Source organism: Cavia porcellus, unplaced genomic scaffold (genome assembly GCF_034190915.1).
Source record: "Cavia porcellus strain 051 isolate PalLab524CR breed Dunkin Hartley unplaced genomic scaffold, mCavPor4.1 scaffold_2, whole genome shotgun sequence".
Lineage (NCBI taxonomy): Eukaryota > Metazoa > Chordata > Mammalia > Rodentia > Caviidae > Cavia > Cavia porcellus.
This window is the reverse complement of record NW_026947485.1, coordinates 15,331,178-15,353,161: the sequence shown is the minus strand read 5'-3', so window position 1 is coordinate 15,353,161 and position 21,984 is coordinate 15,331,178. Positions and strand designations below refer to the sequence as shown.

Sequence of the window (21,984 nt, the reverse complement as noted above, 5' to 3'; positions counted from 1 at the left end):
AATTAGGATACTAAAGAAATATCTTGTTGAGAAGACTGGAACATACGAATTAATGTACCAGCAGATCAAAAACTAGCTGGATTCATGACTCCAGCCCTGGTTTTGAGAGACTACCCTCTAGTGGAGCAAAAAGAAATGACATTTATTAGATTTACTTGAGAAAAGAATGCTTCCCTCTGAATACTCCTTAAGGAGTTTATTTAAATGGCACAGACCAATACACTGCTGTTGTTATAACTGTAACTCTAGGGAATTTTAAAAACACTAGCTTTGTCTTTAACCACCAGCTGTTCTCACTCTGTGGTTTCCTATGAAAGTTCCCCAAATGCTCTGTTGTTTTATTTTCCCACATTTGGTGTTAGCATGTACTGGTTATACAAATGAGTGGGTTTCATTTTGGCAGATTTATGCACGTAACATACTCTAATTATCCCTCTATTACTCTGATTGCCCTATCCGTATGTCTAGCTTCATATTTTGTGGATATTCAATATGTATAATGTATTTTGATTATATTCATGAAATGGTTCCCAATCTTTTGAATAAAAATCAGTTCAAAACAAACATGGCTTCTTTCCTAACCTAATAATATTTAATTCAGAGTGATAAAGTTTCATTCTTTACCAGATCCAAGTGTTTCTTCAAAAAGCACATAGTTGATTCTATAGCTGTGCCAGGGTTTATGGCTGAGTGTTGGGAATAGTGTATTAGAGTATAACTCATTGTACTTAATAACTCATTGCACTTATAATTATACTAATAACCATTCTTTTTAACCCTAATTTTATGCTTTACAGATCTAAGTATTGGTACATTCTAAATCATTTCAATATTTTTAGGATTTATTTCCATATATGAAAAATTATGTTAAAATTGTGACATTATTTGAAAAATGAGCTCTATTTTTATACTGTGATTCTGTAAACATTTCACTTTGGCTGATTGGTACTGACTGTATAATTGACAAATTCAGTAATCAAACCTATTCTAATGTACTCCCTTAATGAAGATAAGTTATAATGGTCAGACAGATACATGATTAAACTACTTATTTGGCTGGGATTTAGCTCAATGGCATAAGTGCCTGCCTGGCAAGCACAAGGTTGTGAGTTTGATCCCTGATTTAAAAAAAAAAACTACTTTCTTGGATTTTAAATGAAACCACTAATCATACATTATGTTTAAATTTTCAGTCTCAATTGGGACTCAAGAAAAAATCATTTAAATTATAATTTAGTTAGGACTGAGCACTATTTTATTTTTATGTAATTAAATTAATTAATTTATTTTTAGTAGTGGAAATTGAAACATCTCTAACCCTTTTTATTTTTTATTTTGAGACAGGATCTGGTTAAGTTGCCTGGGAGGAATGTAAACTTGCAATTTTTCCACCTCAGCCTCCCTTAGTGCTGGGATCATACGCACAGGTCACCATGCTTGGGTAGGACTGAGTATTATTATTTTTTTTTGTTTGTTTTTTTCCTTTTTTTTTATCGGTACCGGGGATCGAACTCACGACTGCCTGCTTGCAAGGCAGGCGCTTATGCCACTGAGCTAAATCCCCAGCCCCGTGGACTGAGTATTATTTTAAAAGCTACCTGACATTATTGCATAGGAAGTTGTTTTCATGCAATGATTACTGTCATTTTGGATGATGGGATATGAAGCCATTCTTTTACTGTAGGTACATGCTAAATTAAAACAATTTTGTATTCCCATTTATAAATCCCATTAGATGGAGCACTGGGAATGAAATTTGGACTGGGGGGGTCTTTGGGTAAAAAGATTAAGGGTGTCATCCTTTGGTTGTGGTTTCTGTCTTCCAATAACAATATCAATAACTCAGTGAATGCAGTGTGTGTTTCAGGTGCTTTTTCAATTACCGGGGAAGTCAGTCTTCCACTGAAATATGTAAAGTGTTCACAAAAGATATAGGAAGGAGATATTTATCTGTCACATCTAGAAAGGAAGCACTATCAGAAGACATTAGTTATGATGGAGTTATGATTTCACAGCTTTGGAGTTAAGAAAATTGTGAATGGTCATCAAATAAGAACTATGGAATTTTAGAACTCGTATTCTAGAAGATCAAGAGACTTATCGAAGTGTACAAAAGAGCCAGGAATAGAGCCCTTTGGGTCCTCCAACATTTTTTACCATATCACCTTATCATCCACTGGGTCAGTGATACAGAGCTCTACATTTCAGTTTTACCCTCTCAATTTTTTTCCTCTCTTATCTTCCTATTTCCCTTTCATTTTGAAGTTTCTTCCTGTAGAGTGTACTAGAAATTTAGAGAAACTTCACATCAGAAATCTATTCTATTACATGGATGTACATGTCAGCTACATTCTAGTAAATGTTTACAGGCGTCCTCAATGAATATTCACTCTTAATTTATATGTACTGAATGAGTTAACAACATGGATGAGTAATTACTCAGTAAGTTATGCCAAAAGGATTTTCCTTTATCATCAAATAAGATATTCCAAATTATTACATATAAATGTATAATTATTGATTGATTTAATCATCAAATTAATTTGGGAATGATTTATTTCTTCTTCTTCCTGGGCTTTGTCTGTCTACTTTTGTTATAGAAGTAGTCTGGGCAATGAATAGATTACAGGTTCTAGTGACAGATTGCCTGGGTTTGAAGCTTACCTTGTTATTTCTAGCTCTGTTACCCTGAGTATCAGGTTAAGTACCTTCTCAGTTAAAAATCATCTTCACATGTCAGTTTAAGTATCATCTTCACATATCATTTTCCTTGTATGATTGTTAAGAGGATTTAAGGCGCTAATACATATACAAAGTTTAGAAAAATACATGAAACATAATAAGATTGTAACATTAGTTTTGCCATGGCTGCCATTGTAATCGTTATCCGTGGCATGGCCTCCTCTTCCTCCCTTTCTGCCTTCTCTTTCACACAGCATTATAATTTTGTTTCAGCTTTCCCATTTGTTTGGAATATCCTTTCTACCTTCTACTCCAAGTTCCTCACTTCTGTTTGCTTACGTATTCTTAAATATGTTGTTCCACTTCTGTTTTCTTTAAAAAATATATACTACATTTGACCTAGAGTAGCAATTTTTATTCTCTTATAATTTATCACTATTGTTATCTCAAATGTTTCTATAATTTTGCCTCTTTTTCCATTTTAGCTTATAAGTTTCTCCTAGTAGAGAGAAGTATATGTTATTATTGTGGATTTAAAAAGCTGCAAATAGTATTTATTGAACACAAATATATGTCTGTGTGTTTTAAAAGTTATTTAATATTCATAGCATTTTTATAAGAAAGATATTCCTGTTCCCATTTTACAGTGCAGAATCATTGGCTGAAAGAAGTTAGGTTACTGACCTAGAGTCTCAAGACTGTTTAATAGTAGGGCTAAAATTTGAACCCAGTCCTGTGTTTACACAGGCAAAGTGCTTTCCCTGCATGAGACACACAATATTCACTTGTGAACTAAATGAGTGCTTGATTGATGGCTGTGCCAGCCAATTCAGTGTGGTCAGCGACAAGGGATTACAAAGTTAAAATACAGTTCTTTAAAAGGAATGAATTTTATGCATTAGACAGTGGACGCTTTCATACAGTTAGGTTTGTTCAATGTTGATGACAGAATTTTTATTGCTGTCACGAATTGAGAAATAGAGCTCGTAAGAAATGCAGTGCCTACTCAGGAAGATGAGTCGATATGCTCAGAAAGTGAAATACATATGAATGAACCACGAGGAGGAGGGGCTGATGTGCTGAGGAGAGCACCTGCTAACTTTGACCTTTAGAGTCCAATTCGTGTGACAGACTAGCCCCAACTGAGTTAAAAGCATGATTTAAGGCAAATAACATTGGTAGTTTGTTAGAAGGTTGAACTAGATCAACTTGGACCACAGTTCTCATTTTCTTTTTTCAAAGGCGTTTTAGGAATTAGAATTAGAGGGAATAAAATAAGATCCTTATTTTACTGTAAGTCTAATGTTATAAGCATTAAGACTCCATTTGAAAAATAACATTAATTGCACCACGCAAGGAAATTCACAACCAAGAACGTGAAAAGCGTCAAATATCAAGGGGACAAATTGTTGCTTCTATGTCTCTCCGATTCCTGTTTTTTTCCTTTTTTTTTTCTCTTTGTCTTTCGAAGTCCAAAATATTCCTCATCTTGTCTCTTCTATCCCTGAGTTCAGTCTTTTCTTGTAGAGATTGAATTCTTTCTCTAGCTATATAGAAAAAAATAATAAAAAGATAAGGCTGCTGTCAAGATTACTTTGATGTACAGGACATGAAATATACATGGCATGATCAAAATTTTGTAAAATAAAATAAATTTAAAAGTACAGCAGCTATATGGGCAAATGGTGTATACCAGGACTCCCAACTACTCAGGAGGCTGAGGCAGGAATCATTTGAGCCCAAAGTTCTGAATCAGTTTGGACAGCATAGTGGTGCCCCATAAAGTAAACACACGTACAGCTGTGGACAGGTAAGCACCCAGGTATGTAGGGATATAGTTTGTGAGTTACAAAGAAATAACTGAAAAGAAATATACTAAAAACCTAAGCATATCAAATTATTGGCAATATTTCTAATGGAATAAAAAGTTGTTTTTTCTTTTTAAAAACCTCATCAACCTTTGTATAGTAAATACATAGTTTTAATAATCAGAAAGAATAATTCTTATTTTAAAAATAAGATACAGTATTATGATAGCCTAATTCTTTTATAATTATGTAACTTATTTACTAAAATATCTTGCTTTCTTAACAATATTTAATTCCATCCAGAGTATGATAATTAAACTAGCAATAATAGCAAAACGACAACAGTGAACACCATTTTGAGTGCTCACTTTATGAAACGTGGTCTTTTAAGTTTTTCACAAACTGTATCTCTCACTTTTTCCTATTAGAATTCTAGGTAACTATTAGTCTCATTTATAGATCAGAAAACTGGGAGTTTGTCTGAGTATGCAAAAGCCTATATAGTTGCCTACTGGTACAGTCACACCGAGTCAGTCTGATCCAAGACTGATACCATAACCGCTGTGCCACGCCCGAGCTCCCTGTCATGCAGCGCTCTGCTTCTCAGTTTCTCACTTTGAACACATCCTTTTCCCCGGTGATCTCTGATGCCACATTTCCTGAGAGTATTCTGTATTTTGCACTCATAGATATTTTTCTTTTTTTAGCAGATGAGATCGATAAGGCTTCTGCTGCCCTGTCTCAATGAAAAATTTTCAATGAAAAGTATTTTATTTCATCATATTTGCATTTTGCTTTGTGTTATTATGTTTGTCTTGTTTCACATGTATTTCAGGTTATGGGTTTTCTATGTCTAGATGGTGAGCAACTTGAAGGCAGAAAATATATCATATGTGCTTTACATTTCCACCAGTACACTTTATATTTTAAAAGGAATAGTTTGATACTGCCTTTTGGGTGCTCATTTCATTTCCCTGATTTGAGTACAATGAGAGTCATGTACTTGAAAGAAAGCCTAAATCAAGAGAGTCCCCTCAAGGGGATAAACTTCGTGAGACTGGCAACTTCAGTGCCACATACGGTTATTTACAACAAAGCTATTCATTATGAGAGAGTAGAGTATTTCTTGACCTGGTTTTTTTTTTTTTTTTTATGCCCATCACTTCTGCTTTTTCATATTCTTTGATTATTACTTATTAAATAGAGTTGAGTACATATAATTCTACTAAGATTCCTCAAAGTTCTTGGCAAAATTTAAACTCCAAGAACCAAGATGGAATATATATGTTCATGTAAATTACAGAAACAAATTAAGAACCAAGAAATACCCAGATAACACTGGCATATGGAAGCAACATTTTAATGCAAAAATCTGTTGGTATTTTCTTTATTTTGGTATGTGTTCTTTTGTGAAGGTGAACCAATGAAAATTATTAGTTTGCAGTCCAAGTTAGAAATTGAGACTGAGTTTTTAGGAAGAGAAAGCAAACTTCTTTGTCAGTAAAATACTTACCCAGGTAGGTATGTTGTACCATCAAAAAGTTAAAGGATCCTCTGCATTTTCATGAATATTTTATATCATTTTTACTTGATTTCTACTAGATTGGAGAACAAAGTTGACTGTTAGCATTCTCATCTGATTCTCTATCTTCATTGATAGAGAATACAGGAAGCCCAGAGCTAAAGTTCTCTGTCTAATCTTTTAGTGATCATTCAGAGACTTATTTCTTTTAGTGTAGGGAAGGTATTTTCAAATATGACTGTCATTACTTGTGGTTAGTAAGGATGCAAACTAGATGGGAAATTCCTGTATCACTGATACCACTAGTGAACTTTGCTCCTTAAATCTTGAAATTATCTTCAACCTTATCTTATCCTAATATGTTCTACTAGGATTACATGAATATCCCTAAATCTTTTCACTTTTCCTATTATTCAATTATAAGCAAATTTGTTATCCATTCAGGCATTTCTTGGGTGTTTTTCCATTTCCTTCCTTAAGTGAAATCTAATTTCCTTTTAGAATCTCATTGTATTTTTATAAGTCTTGTCTATTTGGAGCCTCCATAGGACTGGATGTGTTGTGTATATGCACGTGGCCATATGTGTTAATGGGGTATTGTGTTTCTGCATTTCCTCTGGCTTCCTGATACCAATTACAATCCATTAATTATTTTCACCTTTTCTATGACACGGACACTCATTACCTTGCCTTTACCTTTGCTGCTACCTGCCTACATTTCAGTAGATTTGAGGTTTGGTGTCTGGTGAACAGTGAGTATTCTTTTCCTCCTAAACTATTGCTAAAATCATAGGAGATTTCAACCTTTAGATATAAAAGCAGCCAACAATTACTAAATGTACTTAAGTGAAAATAACTTTCACTTTCAATTCATTTTGGCGGCCCATTCCCAAGGTCATGTCGTTGGTCTTCTTGTTAAGTGGATGTGTTTTACCTGGAAAATGTTGAGTTGCAATATTCTACTTTGAGCATAATGCTCTATCCATTTGGCTAGTTTAGAACTTTGCTCCTGCTTTATCTGCTTCTCGAAAACCACAAATACTACAGATATTCTGAGGCCATTCTTTCCTGATCATTCTCATATTTTTCCTACCCACCAAAGTGTATCATCAATCACTTTGATTCTCTTGCTCTAGTCTTCCCTTTTTTAGTAAGAAGTTCTGGACAGTGCTGAGCTCTTTGTGCACTGTTTCAGTTTCCATGAATCAGTGTTCCCTGAGATCACAGTTGTGCCCCCTGGTGGCAACTCTGAATGTTCAGAGTCATGTTGCAGCTGGGTCTGCAGCAGGGACCTTCCATCCCTTCAGTCCTGCCTGTGTCCTAAACTGTCCTTTGCACCATTTTCTTCAAGGACAATTCTAAACTTTAGTGCTCTTCAACATACCATTATAATGGCCATTTTTAGGAAAAATACTCTTGCTTTTAAATTGACTGGATCTGGGCCTTTAGGTTTGAACTCCCTTTATTTCCAAACTACTAATATAAGATAAACTCATCCTGTCTCTCTCTCTCTCTCTTTCTCTCTCTCTCTCTCTGTCTCTCTCTCTCCTCTCAAAGAATGCGTCTTTTTCTCATTGTCAGTCTTTGTGTTCTTCTTCATTCAAATTTATCCACTTTCATGTATTCAGTAAATTATTTCCAGCGGTGTGCTTCCTTACTCTACCCTATAATTGACATATTTCCATAAAAATCCAGGGAAAGGCTTGATTTTTCTTCATACCAAGGTAGAAATTGTCCCTTAATCTTTAACCATATCCCACCTTTCCACATCTTTCCTCCTCAGATAAATTCCACAAAAGCACTGTCAACATTTCCTACCTCATAGCATTCCTTCCTCCCTACATCTACAGGTCACTTTTATCTAGTTTCCCACCTAACCTTTCCTCCTGGAGTTCCACTTGGAAGCTCATCAGTGGTCTCTCAGCCTGATTCTGGCACAATGGAGCCCCCTAGTCTTTGTCTGCTCCTCTCCCAGCAGGCTTATCTACCTCTTATTAACCTTACATTTATTCTTTTGCCTACTGTTCTTTGTATGTTTTTTGATAACATTTCTTCTGTTTATATACTCATTACTCTCACACCTATGCCTCTGCCTCTTATCTGTACTCCTCAGACTCTCACAAGTGGCTCTACTTGTGTGTCACCCAGGTATCTTGTACTTCACGTTTCTATGAGTAACCACACAGCTCTCCCTGAATGTATTTTCTTCCTTTGGTTTTCTGTTTCTGTTGTAGTATCATGACCGAGCTACCTAAAGAAGTCTAGGTACCTGTGACCTTTCTTTTGTCTTATATGTTACATTCAACCAGCTAGTGAAATCTGCTTATTTGACTCCCTGATTTTTTGAATTATGTTGCTCATCTGCTAGGTCTTCATCATTTGTTAGTCACTGTAGCTGTTCTTAAATTTCCTGCTTCTGGTCTCATCCCTCCTAACAGTTTCTTCTCCTTTTCCTGCAGCACATGGAGCAGGCACACACTTGCATTTAGTGAGGCTGCGCCCAGTGTTCACTGTTTACTCTCAGAACCTTTCCTTCCAGACATTCGACCCTGTCATGAGAGGCTGGTTCACCACTTTGCCTCTGGGCCCATAACATAGAGTAATTGATCTGAATGTATTATTGAATAAATGGATGCATGAACTTTAACTAGAGCTTTGATGGAGAAGAAAGTAATATGGCAAAGTGTTTAAGCATAGCAGCGTTAAGTCTTTAAATCTGTAATTGTGATACGCAGACTAGTCTCAATGAGAGCAAGGTTATGCTTTGATAGTTGTGTGAGACAGTTAGCCATAATCCATGGCCAGCTGGATCAGAGCTATTGTTTCTTCATTTCATAGAGAACTGATGGAATGAATATGAACCATGGAGAAAAATCCATCAAAATTTCTGGGAAAAAACCATCAAGGACAGTGATGCAGTATTCTCTCTGATAGCAAATTTAGTATTGCTGCTTATTGTTATATTTGTTATTGTTATTGTTCAGGGAGCTACAAATCATTTTCCTTGAACTACCCACAAAACACAATGGAATAGATCATAATCTGGAATATGTATTACTACATAAATGGAGAAATTATGTATGCGGAAATAATAAAAATACCAAGAATAATAATAAATAGCATTTGTTGTGTTCAACTTTCTGTAAAATACTGACACTTTGGAAGCACTGCATGCATTTCCTTTTACTCACAGAGCACTGGAAGGTAACAGGGACTTGATTTCCTGTCCACCCAAGGTTCACTTTCGCAGTCGCTGGATTACTGTGGAGCTAGGGCTGGGAGAAGAGTTGTCCTCCAAAGCCAATTTTCTCAAACCTTTTTTTCTCCTCAAATATCATTTGAAGATCTTATTTTTCTCTTATTGCATGATTTATAGTGCAACTTTTTATTTTTTTGTAACTTGATTAACATAATACAGTCACAGTAGAATTCTGAAATCATTTGGCCATTCCTCATTTTCCTACCTCATATTGTGATATTTGACTGTATTTTTATTCTCCTAATTGGATAATCAGCATAGTATAAAGATATCTGTAAACTGCTGTCTTTAAAAATAAGCATAATTTTTTATCATTTAAACATTGCTCTTTCAAAATAGTTGTCTCTATTTGATTGGATTATAGTCGATATTAAGAAGGAGGACAAAGGTTTGACTCAGAAAAACCAGTTGATTTTTTAAGATGTTTTATTGTCCTGAAGCAGATCCACAAACACAATTTCAACATTGATGTACATGAAACTACCTTGCTGTTTTACTTTTTATATATATTTAAGGCTATACACCATGTTTTAACAACAAAACTTCAAGGCTTTCTTAAGGACAATTGCTAGGCACAGAATGGAAAAATGAGAAGCAGCAATCTTTAGGGATAGAAAGAAAAAGTAGTAAGACAAGCTTAACTTTTTAAGGTAAGGAAGCCTTTGAAATGTACTTGTGAAAGTCAACATATGTCTCTTTTTTGTAATTGCTTGTCTTTCCATTCCATAGAAATGATGCAGAAAATGAGCAAATTAACTCATCATTAAGAGTACTTCTTACAACCTTAAAGACTTATTAACGGTACATTTTATTAGAAATGCAATGAGAATTAAGTGCTTTGGCCACTTTGGACTTTGAGGGTGTGCTCCCACTGTATAATGATCACTGATAGCCCATGTGAACCCCACGATCAGAGAAAGCCTGACTGGCTGGAGGGGTTTGCTGAAGGCTTTCACATAGTTCCCATTACTAAGGAAACCACTCGTTTTGTCTGAACATGCTCTGAATAGATGTCTCATTTGAAGTCTGGTGCTCAAACCATGAGGATTGCATTATGGAGCCGAGAAAGAAATGAGGGGAACAAAAAATACTTGAAAATGCCACCAAGCATTCACAAAGCGTCGTACTGTAATAACATTCCATGAGACAGAAGGTGCATTTATTTTTGCCGCATTCCAAGTTATTTCAGTGTTATAAAAGCAAATTTCTTTGCCTGCCCACGTAATCCAAATAAGCAAAGCAGATGTTCTCCTGACCTATTCTTAATTCCTGCTCTTGTTCAGGGCTCGCTGAGAAGTGTGACATACAGCAGAGGTAGGACAAAATATGAATTGTCATATTAATCTCGATTTGCTCGGTGTGTCTTTGTAACTCAGTGGTGCAGTGTTATCTGTGTGCCAATAACAAACACATGTTCAGAGTCAGACTTCACTTTGCAGCCTCCAAATTGTCACTGTTAAATTCGGAATGGCTAGTGCAAACTAGTGCTGGGTGCTTGTTAATGAGCATCCGATTCAGACATGGAGTGAGAGAACTCCTGGCTAGGAGGCTCCTCTCCTCTCCTCAGCTCCTACCAGCCCTCAACAGAGGGAGGAGCTACTTCCTTTCTCCCTCACCCTGGAGAGCAGGATTTATGACACTTTGATTGCAGCGTATTTTTCATTCTTCCCCTCTCTACTTATTGATATAGTTAGTTGGAATTTTCTGAGCCGTGTGGTCGCCACCTCTGCACGGTGTAAGATATCAGAGAAGGGAGGCAGTATTACTTTTATTTTGACCTTCTTTAAAATTTTCAGCAAACAAAACATAGAAGTACATTGATTAATCCCCACATGCAGAAATTGATAAATGTTCATTGATGATTTCACGTTGTACTGTTCTGCTGGTGATGATGGTCATTAGGTGCCTTCGTGCATTACAGCCCGTGACCCAGTGAGGTCTGTGGACTCATAGCCAGAGCCTTAGAGCTGCATTCTAGGTGGTCAGTAAGACAGGAGCTGCTCAGAGCCTCTCTTTGGAACACAGGTGTTACAATGCTACAACGAGGCACTAAAATTTGTAAAAACCCAGACATAAGCATAATAAACAAGTACAGTTTTCTTTCCTTCACAGATTCTTAAAGATCAATAGAACAAAATTAAATGTGTGAAAAGTCAACAACTTTGTCAGAAAGTCTAATGTTTAAAAACTTCCTTTTTTCCTTTAAATATATTGGCAGTCACAAATTTTTAATACACATATATTTCAAGTATATATCTTAAGATTTTTCCACCTGACAAAATTTTAAAAATTTTAAGTAGAATTAAGGAGAAATTAAATGATTTTGTGACATTAATGGCCCCCTATTCCAATATCACTAAAAACCCCCTCGATTGGAAACCATGAACAAAAGAAAGTTTATTCATGTGAAAGTACACAAATACTTATCCTATCAATAATAGCCTCACTAGTTCTGATTATGTTCATTTTGAAATGAGCAGCTTGAAGCTGCCAGCTGTTTCTGATCTGATTTGCCTACAGAGTATTTACTTAGGGTGGGTGATTAGCAGTGTAGGTATCACGGTTGCTAGCAAGAAAATTCTTCTAATTCTGGATTTCTTGTGAGATCTCAGTTTTCAAAATGAATATATATTAGGTCCCTTATAGGTTATCTTGTAAGCTTTGATGGAGACAAGGATGTCTGCATTGTTGTATTCCTGATATTTGACATAATGCCTGACAGAGAATAGGTGTTCAGTAAGAAATTAAACTGAGATTGTTTCATATGGGCAAAATGTAGCAAACTCAGCATCTATAGATGACTCTTAGCCTGGCTTGAGTGTTCAATGATGGAGGCAGTGAATTTTTAATTTATTTTAATACTTGGATGGCAACGTCCAATTTCTCTATGTCCTTTCAATCACCTATAAATCTTTTTGAAATAATTTTTGTGTTTGCAATCCGAGGTTTGAGCCAAATCTGTCTACCAAATACCTTTGCTTTATTTCAAGCCTATAGTGGTTGTATTTGTATTTCATTCTCTCAATGGGAGAACTCTCAAAATGTCTCCAGGTACCATGAAATATCAGATATTCGTTATAATTCTGTGTCTGCCTGCAACAATAAGATCTGCAGTCTGTTGTAACAATCACGTGTTTCATTTAGCACCGACAGTCATTTTACTTGGAAAAGTAAGCTTAGAAGGCCTGTATGTATTAGTGGACCAAAGAGATTATAGGTTGAACAGAATAGAATATTTAGTTATACTAGTACATATCTATAATTGCAGAGTTACAAGCTCATTTGGTGATTTTTGGCAATTTATGTTCTTTAATATATATTCTCAGACATACATTTGTCTTGAACTACACAAGTGATTTGGAATATTGTATGAATATTGTATGAAGGCCCTAGATAAAACCTTCTCAGGCTAGATAAAATTGTAAGGATGAGTAAAATAAAGTTAATTTAAAAACAAATGCCCATTATTTAGTATTGTATTTTTAAAAGTAGGTTTACAAAATATTCATGTTTAACTCAATGAAATATTCACTGAATTTTAAAATTTCCTTTATACTCTTTAAGTAAATGATGTGTCTAAAAATTTTCATAGATTTATTGTAGAATATTTGGATAACTCAAGGAGTAACATCCACCTATTTAAAAAAAGCATGATACACATTGTGAGATACTTTGTTTTGATTTTTTTTTGTTCTTATGTACAAGAAAATAGTGCATATTTTAAAATTTTTTCATTAATACTGTATAGGTAATCCATCCCTCAAATATTGGGCAAGACGTTTATTTTCCTGAATGTTTTTCAATAGTCTAGCCTAGTACTAAATACTAAATAATGCAGTGATTAAGCAACATGGGATAAGTTTGTTAGAAGTGGATTTTCAGCTTTCTAGAACAAAATATTTGAGCCCCACCACACACATCCCTAGAGCCTTTGCACTGAACTCGGTCCCCGGTCATTTTTCGGTTTTCTGATAGAGTCTCATAAAGTTGCTATGCTGAAATGTGTGATCATCCTCTCCAGCTTCTTCAGTACCTGCAATTACAGTTGTGTAGGACCACACCAGGTATAACTGGCACACACTATGACAGCTTCCCTGAAAGTTCATGGAAAGGAATTATATTTTAATTGTATTGGGAGGCCAGTAGATGGCTTTAGGATGGTAACAGATATTATTGCATTTACTGCTTTTTAAGTCCACTGATTCTGAAATCCCTAGGCTGTTTTGTGGAGAATTGGCTAAAGGTAGGTAGGAATTAAGGGGAGAAGCCCACACTGATCACTCAGCCAACCTCCATGGTAGCTGAAGACATAATGAAAGAAGCTACAATTCTAAAGATTTTAAATTTTCCTAAGAAGACTGCTCATGGATTGTAAGTGGTATAGAAAAGATGACTTAAGCAAGACTCCTACATTGCAGTGGACATTGGGGTTACCAGTGTGCTGGAGATACCCAGGTGATAGGTGATGATGCTTTCAGTGAGATGTGGGGTTCTGGGAGATAAGCACATTGTCCTCATCCCTAAATAGAGTGTTTACCCATCTACTGGAAAAGTAATATTTGATTGATTGATTGGAACTGTACTCAGGACCTTGCATTTGCCAAGCTGCTGTTGTGCCACTGAGCGAAATCCCTGGTCCCTAAAGTGCTGTTTTAATGTGCAAAAAATATTTTGTCTTGCTCAACTGTGTAAAACAAGACCAATAAAAACTGTTGCCCTCATCAGCTCTGGTCATTCATTTTGCTGAAGAGAGATTAAAATTTGTAACAGAAAGAGTTCCAAGAAGTAGACAGTATATTATTTAGCTCTGTTTTTCAGAAATGTAGTTACGCAACAAGCTGAAGAAACAACTGCTACCAAGAGCCAAGAAGATGTGAATTTTGGATCAAATACAGAAGGCCAGGCTTTTGTCTTGAGATAAGATTTTCTTGATTCCACCTAAGCCAATTTTCCCTAGTGAGTGGGTGGCTACATGGAGTCAGAAAGTAGAGAAATAAGATATAGTGGACTTTCATTTTCGTCAAGGAATTTTAATGAAAAAAGAGGAAAGGGAACTGACAATAAGATGGTTGGGTAGGTATCTTCCAAAGTGCTCCATGGCTTTTGTAGGAGATGGTAAAGGAATTAAGCAAATAACACCATGCTTAGGTCTCTGGTAAAATACCACTTTTTTGTTCTTCCATTAGTTTTATCGTGTACTACTGAAATTTACCACACCACTACATCAGCAGAAGTATTACCCAGGATTTATTTTTCCTAAGTTACGGATTCTGGGCTGAGAGACTGCAGCCACAGACTGATTGGGAGACAGAACGTTCATTAAGCAGATAGTTGCTAGGAGAAGTGGAAGTGAGAGTGATTCTGCTACAGAGAACTAGCAGTCTCTGAGCAAACCCAGGGAGACAAAGAAACCTCCACGTGCAGCCAATCAGCCTGTCAAAAGCAAAACAAAACTGAACAAAACACAGAAACGGTACCAGCCATAGGTTGCATCTCTGAATGTCAGCAGACAAGTCAGTGCTTACTGACTAGAGGTAAGCTCTGCACTTCTCAGTGCAGAGCTTGAATCGCTGGATAACCTTGTTCAAATGCAGATTCTCATGCATTATACCTGGAGTTTACTCTGAGATTCTGCTCTCTAACATCCTTCTAGAAGATGTTATTGTTGCTGGTTGATTAGCAAGGATCTAGTATACATGCAAAATCATGAAATCAGTGGGGGATGCTTCTACAGTGCCATAAGGAGAGTGACTTGAAGAAATGAAAAAAGGTATTTTCCTTAGGGAGAAATCATTATCTGTCTGACCTCTGAAGCTAGTGGAGTAGACCAAACTTAAGCTAGATGAGATATTTGGTTTATTTGATTTTCTGATAGCTATCAAGTAGAAGGCTGAGAAGATTAAATTTGCTGCAAACAAAAGTAAAGCATTACTTACTCTGTGTATTCCAGAATAGTGAGTTAAGCTTAGTGTGCCTTTCAGCCAAATAATGGATACATTACATTTTAGATCACAGGGATGGTGCTCGGAGGAGCAATTTGTGTTTAAGGTATAAACAAAAGCTGTCAGCATGTCTTGAGATGAACAGTGTGGCAAAAGAGTACACAGAGAGACAGTAAGGTCTCAGGATCTGACCTGGGCTGTTTTCACTTAATGTGGAGCAGAGAATGAGGGCTAGAAGGGAAAACAATGCTGAAAGTGCTTACTACCATGAAATTCAAGGCAGGACATTTTCTTAAGAAAAAAGAAGTATATTAAGATTTGGGCAATTTTGAGTACTGTTAAAACAGAATATAGACTATGAGAACTGGCAGCTATTATTTATAAATTTATGTGTAAAAGTTTTCAGAGTTCGAAAACAAGCAATTTAAAATATGTGTCAAATTTTTCAGCTCCCTTTTCAGTCAAACTCCTTGCCTTGTGTCCCTTGTCCCCTCCATTCACCTTATCTTCAATTTCACTCTTAGTGACATTTGATCCCTTTGTTCTATTCAATGGTTTTTATCAGTTCCTCCCATGTGACTACATTCTGCCAGATTTGTTTTTTCCTTAAAGATTCTGTTTGTATAGATTCTCTACAGATTCTCAGCATCTCTGTTTTTTTGATCTTAGACAAACATACTGTAAAACTACCCTTATCACTGAAATCTCATATGTGGTTGCAATCTTGGCAGAAACAGAAATGAAAGAAGCAAACATGTATTCAAGTGTTTCTGGAAGTTAAAAACATATTCTAAGGGAAATCCGTACTCTGTCACCCTCTTCTATTGTATTCAAGCCCCATTAGCAAGAACATTAGAATGTTGCTTCCTGGCTGTGTCTTAATAGATGAAATCTTAGTGAGCTGACTTCTTCTGAAATGATCTAAATATTGTTCAGAGAATACTAATTGGTTGGCAGAGGACCAAGCATTTAGGCAGAAGTATGTCTAAAAGAGGAATAAAGATACTCCTCATGTACCCATGTGTTTTACATGGTACCAAGATTAACTGGGTTGTATGCTGAACCTTAACAAAGAAAGCTTTTTCAGCAATGCTAGAAATAAAGCTTGCTTTAATAGTTCATTGTTAGTACAATGTTTATGGAAAAACAAGTTAATATTCTATAAATTTCTCAACCATTTAAAGATAATCAGTTAAAAGACCGACTCTGAATGTGATAAGGTTTCATGGTGGTTAGAAAGATTATGGGTCAGAAGTGAATGAGCCAGGTTTTATATTCTAGTTTTGACCTGAAGTTAATGTATTCCTTTGGGTAAGTGATTTAACCCTCCTGGCTTATTTCTTTGTCTATAAAGTAAGGCGATTATATCTAGCTGGCTCTGAAGTCTCTTGCAGCTCTCTTGTGTTATGTGTGTATAGTTCAGCAGTTGGAATCACTGGGTAACTAAGTAGAATAGAAGTGTTTTCTATACAAAACTATTTTCCATTCACAATTTGGATATCCAAGCTCGGATACTCTCCTGTGCTTTGGTGACAAGCCACAGAGTAAGAGGGCCCAGAGGACTGGCCATTAAACACACATCTACACACTACATAACAATTTATCCTAAACACACATTCCTCAAATTTTCTTACACAGAAGTCAAAGGTTAACAGTTCAAGAAATTGCGCACAAACCATTAGAAATAATTCTTATCTTCCCAAGTGGTGGAGTTCTGCTATATTTTGTTGGTAATATAACCAACAAAACACTTAAGAATGAGCTGTACTTCAGCAAATGAGAAATCAAAGAAGATACTTCTCAAGGGAAGCGGTGAAATCCCACACATTTCAGGCACTTAAAAATGGACTCCAATAGCAGTAAAAATAATTCCACAAGGAATAATCTTGCACTGGCAAGAGGTAGATGTGATAAGCAAATGGGATATTTCTTTTCTGTTTCCATGCTTTGAAGAGGAAAGTGGCCATCAAGAGAAAATATTGCTGGGAATGTCATCTCGCATCTATACAAGAATACGGAATGGAATGAAAGTAAACTCATCTCAGAGGTCCTATTTTAAGAAATCTTCTTTTAATTAAAATAATACTTGTAGAAGAGTTACAGATTACAAGGATTCCCCATATACAGTATTCTCTGTGATTGAAATCAGACACATTTGCTTTCATCTAATCCTGATTAACTCTTTATCTATCTTTCTTGTTTCCTTAAAAATATCCACTCATTTTTTCTTTTGCAGACAGCATTTTTAACAGCCAAAAACATAAACAAAACAAAACAGAAAATATTTCTAGCTGTTGCTGTCAGATCCATCCTTCCTGAAATGCTGCTGTTCATTAGCTGCACACTAAACACAGTTGTCTGGTAGTGTTCAGGAGTGCAGCCATGGAGCGCTCTACTTTAAACTTTGGGGAAATGTTTTTCAGCGCAGCGGACTGCTGGCATTTTCAGAGGCAAAGGCTTCCTTTTGAGGTGAGCCTGCAACCCTTTGCAGTTTTATGGCACTCACTGTTTTCTTCCAGTTGAATTTATAGCTCTCTTTTCATTATTCAAAGCCTCTTTGGACTTTACACATTGGTAGGTGTTTTTCTCACTGCTATTTTATATCTAGTCCTACTTCCATGACAAAACTGTGAGCTACTTTAGCTAAAAACCATTTTCTTTCCAATCTGTAAATCTGTTGGGAGGTACCTGGTGACAGTTTTCTTCTCTCCTCTCTTACCTATGGACTGTCTTTGGAGGAGAATATCTGGATGTAAAACTTCAGGCATGGCTGTGCCTAAGGCCAGATTATTCATGTTACATTTGTAAACAGTGGAAGAACACTTCAGTGAGACGTTGTCCTGTCTTTTGCCTTAGAAACTGGTTCAAAAGCGCATTCCAGAAAGATCTGAATAGAGCCTGGGTGTCAGTTGTTTATGATTAAACAGCTCTCGTTCCACTTGAGTTGGGTTTCTAGGAAAGAGTCCTCTCCCCATCTGTCTTCCATGTCTGCCCTAAATAGTAGCTGGGTAGAGTTATGAGTACCTTTGCAGGAGCACCTATAAGATTGTCTTTGTATATATTCATGAACATCTGTATGTTTAGTGGACACTGAACCATCGTCTAGTACAGATACATCAAATAAGCAGCATTTTACTGCAGCTTGCCCATGGCCGACATTGCAAGTGATCATAGTGCCTCTTCCTGCAGAACACAAAGCATCCTTCTTCATGCCTGGCAGGCATCAGCAGTAAAAAGGACGTGGTGCAAAGGAAAGCATCTGTCTATTTAACCAGATCTAGTCTAGTCATCTCCTCAGTGGGAAGATCAGAGGTTTGGAGAAAACTAATAATGAAAGTATTTGCTTGGCTTGCAAAAGGAATCATTTACAAAGCAGGCCTCTTGACCCTCAGTATTGCATCCACTCTTCTTTTGCAGGTCTTTCATGCACTCAAACTTCCTTCATGGTTGAGTATCAGACTGTGTACTGAATAAAAGCCAATTCTCTCAAAGAATTGTGGTTTGATTGTTGTTGGCAAAGACAGCTGATTTCACCCCCTGCATAGAACAGCAGAAAGTATTTCAGTTAAACTTCTTGTTTTGCTTTGCTTTGCTTTGTTTTGTTTTGTTTCATTTTGCTTTTGCTTTTGAAGGCAGGGACTTTTCATGCAGTTCAGGCTGAAAATTCATGCTGATTCCCCTGCCTCAGCCTCCCAAGTGCTGGGATTTACAAGGTGCCACCACACCCAGTTTGAGTTAGACTTCTGAAATGTTTTTCTAGAATTAGAATGATGTCATGGTTTCTCCTGGGAAGTTTAAAATTCAGAGAATGAATAGTATCTTTTAATATCACTATTCATTATACTAATATTTTAGTTAAAAGTTAAAAAGAAAAAAGATTAAAAGGAACTTTTCAGCTAGTTGTGGTAACACTGCTTTCCTTGCCTTAATTTTGTATTTCTGTTATCAGAGATATTAAAAACAATAGTAAGTTTGAATGATCTTACTTTGTTAGTTGATATTTTTCTTCAAAAACATTTTTGTTTTGTCTGATTAAAAAATGTTTGCCAAATTTTAAAGTCTGCACTTTGTGCATTTCATTATTTGCCCCCAGAACTGAGACGTAGGACTGTTTTTGCAAAGTATGCATAAAATGACAAATTCAAGCTATATACTGATCTCCTGAAAATACGAAAATCAACCTCTTTTTTGTTTCTTTTTGCATATTAATTATATCATATGGGAAATGTGAGTTTTTTTCATACAGAATACATTTTTCTTTGCCAAAATTTATTATGAAATGTTCCTTCCCTACCATGAAGAATGCTGTCCATCAGTCACAAATATTGTTACATAATTATTTGTGCTCTAGGAAATGAATTTAGCCATCTGTCTCCTCACCTTCCTTCTCTTACTCTATTCTCTGTGGTCTCTTTGTATAGGTGTAGACTGTGTAGGTGACTGCATCCTTACGCTGATACACATACACATTACAGTCTTCCTTCACCATTGTTAACTGACATGCAGAACATAATGTATGTGATTTCATTTATTTTTCCTTTATATATTTAATGGTCCAAACTTCAGATATCCTGGTGGCACATTAACTAAAGTCAAGAGCTACTAATTACTTGAGTTTCTTTGAAGAATTTTGTATCATTAACATTGCTTTCCACTCCATACCCCTATCTATTACTTAAAGTCTCTGAGCTATTAAGGGCTTTGACCATGAATGTTTCTAGTTCTCAGATTATTTCTGTTGCTTTTCTTCATCTCTTTTTTCAACTTTTGTGCTGTGTATCACAATGGAATGATAATATGTTCTCCCCTTGAGAAACCAGGTTCAAATCTCACTTTTACCGAGTGCCTTATTATGTTATGCATGTTGTCTTGATCACATTGAACCTCAGTTTTCTAATGAAGTAGTGCTTTTCTGGATCAGAGAGGCTTCCTAGAGAAAGAAAAATGGCCACTTGAACTGGAAGAATTTGAGGATTAATTTATATAGGGATTAATCTAGTTACACATATGATTATCCTGAGGGAAAAGCAGTGGACCAGTGGTTTTCTTTCAGAGACACAGCCAGTCTGAGGCAGTGCAACCTGCAGAAATCTTACAGAAAATGCCAAGTTCTCTCCTGTCCCTCTAGCCTTCAATCTGGGCTCTCCATTATCTGCACTCAGCTTTAAAGCAAAGGTTGAGGCTATTTATGTAACCTACACAGGTCAGAGATCATGGTGAATGTAAGAGTTTAAGCCAACTCTAAAATTAGGCTGAACCATTCCCAAGAATGTCCACATTTCTTTTGGGTGGAAGTTTCCAAATCATCCTTCAATTTCCTTAATTTCCTTGAGGACTCATATAACCCACCAAAACTGTTATGTTCATAGTTGTGGCTTGTTAAAAAAATGATACACGGTAAAATCAGCCAACGGAAGAAGCACAGGAACAAGTATAGGAAATTACTCTGTCATTGTCCTGTGCTGTTAGAATCAGGACCCATTCCTTTCTTAGCCTAAGTGGATGACAGTATGCACTGAGTGTTGCCATCCAGGGGAGCTCACTCCAGCTTATATTGAGAGTTTCTTTTGGGGCTCTATAAACATAGACATGATTGATTGATTGCATATGTGGTTGATCTCAGTCTCTCGGTCAAAGTCACACCCTAAGTCACTTTGTTGGTCTTTCTGGTGTACTCAGCACTTACCCTAAGTCCTATCCTTAGACTATCCTATCCTATGCATGCATAACCTAAGACCTTTAAGCAATCAGAGACTCTCCTAGTATTTTGAGGGCCTAGAGATTGCCTTCTAGAAGCCAAAGGCTAAGTCCAGATCTTATTTTGGACAAGTTAAGCCTTCTACTACACAGTAGAAGAGAATAAAAGTGAATCTGGAGGGTCATAATTAGCTGTTTGGCCCATTGACTTTGACAATCACTTCAGAGATTAAATAATGTAAACAACCTGAGGTGGTACCTAGAATATGCTCCCTGTCTTTTAACATGTTACATTCTTAAGCAATTTCTTTAATCTTTTTTCCTTTTCTTTTAAAAAAAAGACATTTTTGCTTTTTTTTTTTTTGTACCAGGGATTGAACTTGGGACCTTGCACTTATTAGGCAGGCACTTACGCCACTGAGCTATATCCCCAGCATGCTTTCTTTTCTTTAAATTAATGATTCTCATTTCAAAATCTCTAGAACAGGACATTTCCTTTATTCTAGAACAGGGCACTTTGTTTATTCTAGAGCAGGATACTTCCATTATTCTAGAACATAATAGTTCCTTTATTCTAGAACTTTATATGAGAACTAAGTACTTCCTTTATTGTAAGACAGGGTACTTTATCATAGGACAGGGTACCTCCTTTCCCTCATAGAATTGACAGCTTAGTGTGAATACAAACAGAAACCAAACCAACCAGCTTTCCTCTCTCATTCACACAAGTAAACACAAAACAGAACAGCTCCAAGTTGTCAAAAATACTTCAAGGCAAAGAGAGGGTGCTGAGTTGGAGAAGAGCTATGTGAACATACCAAAAGAAGAAGGAGCTAACCTTAAGCTGAGATGCTAAATCTGGATGGGAGCCAGCTTGAAATGATGCAGCAACTGCCAGAGAGCATTCCGTAAAGAGGGAACACTATTTCCTGAGTCAGGAAAGAGCTTGATGCAAAGAGTAAGTAAAAGAATATTCATGTAGCTAGAGCATTGTGAGTGAAAGGCAGAGAAGAAAACAAATTGATTTTAATGGAAGCGCCACAGTAAAACCATTGAAAGGCATTTACGTAAATG

At 36.3% G+C, this 21,984-nt stretch overlaps 1 protein-coding gene across 3 annotated transcripts in view; it reads left to right on the top strand.

Moving 5' to 3' along the window:
- The window catches only part of Immp2l (inner mitochondrial membrane peptidase subunit 2), an 878,014-nt gene that overhangs the window by 494,683 nt on the left and 361,347 nt on the right, over positions 1-21,984 (top strand). The window lies entirely within an intron of this gene.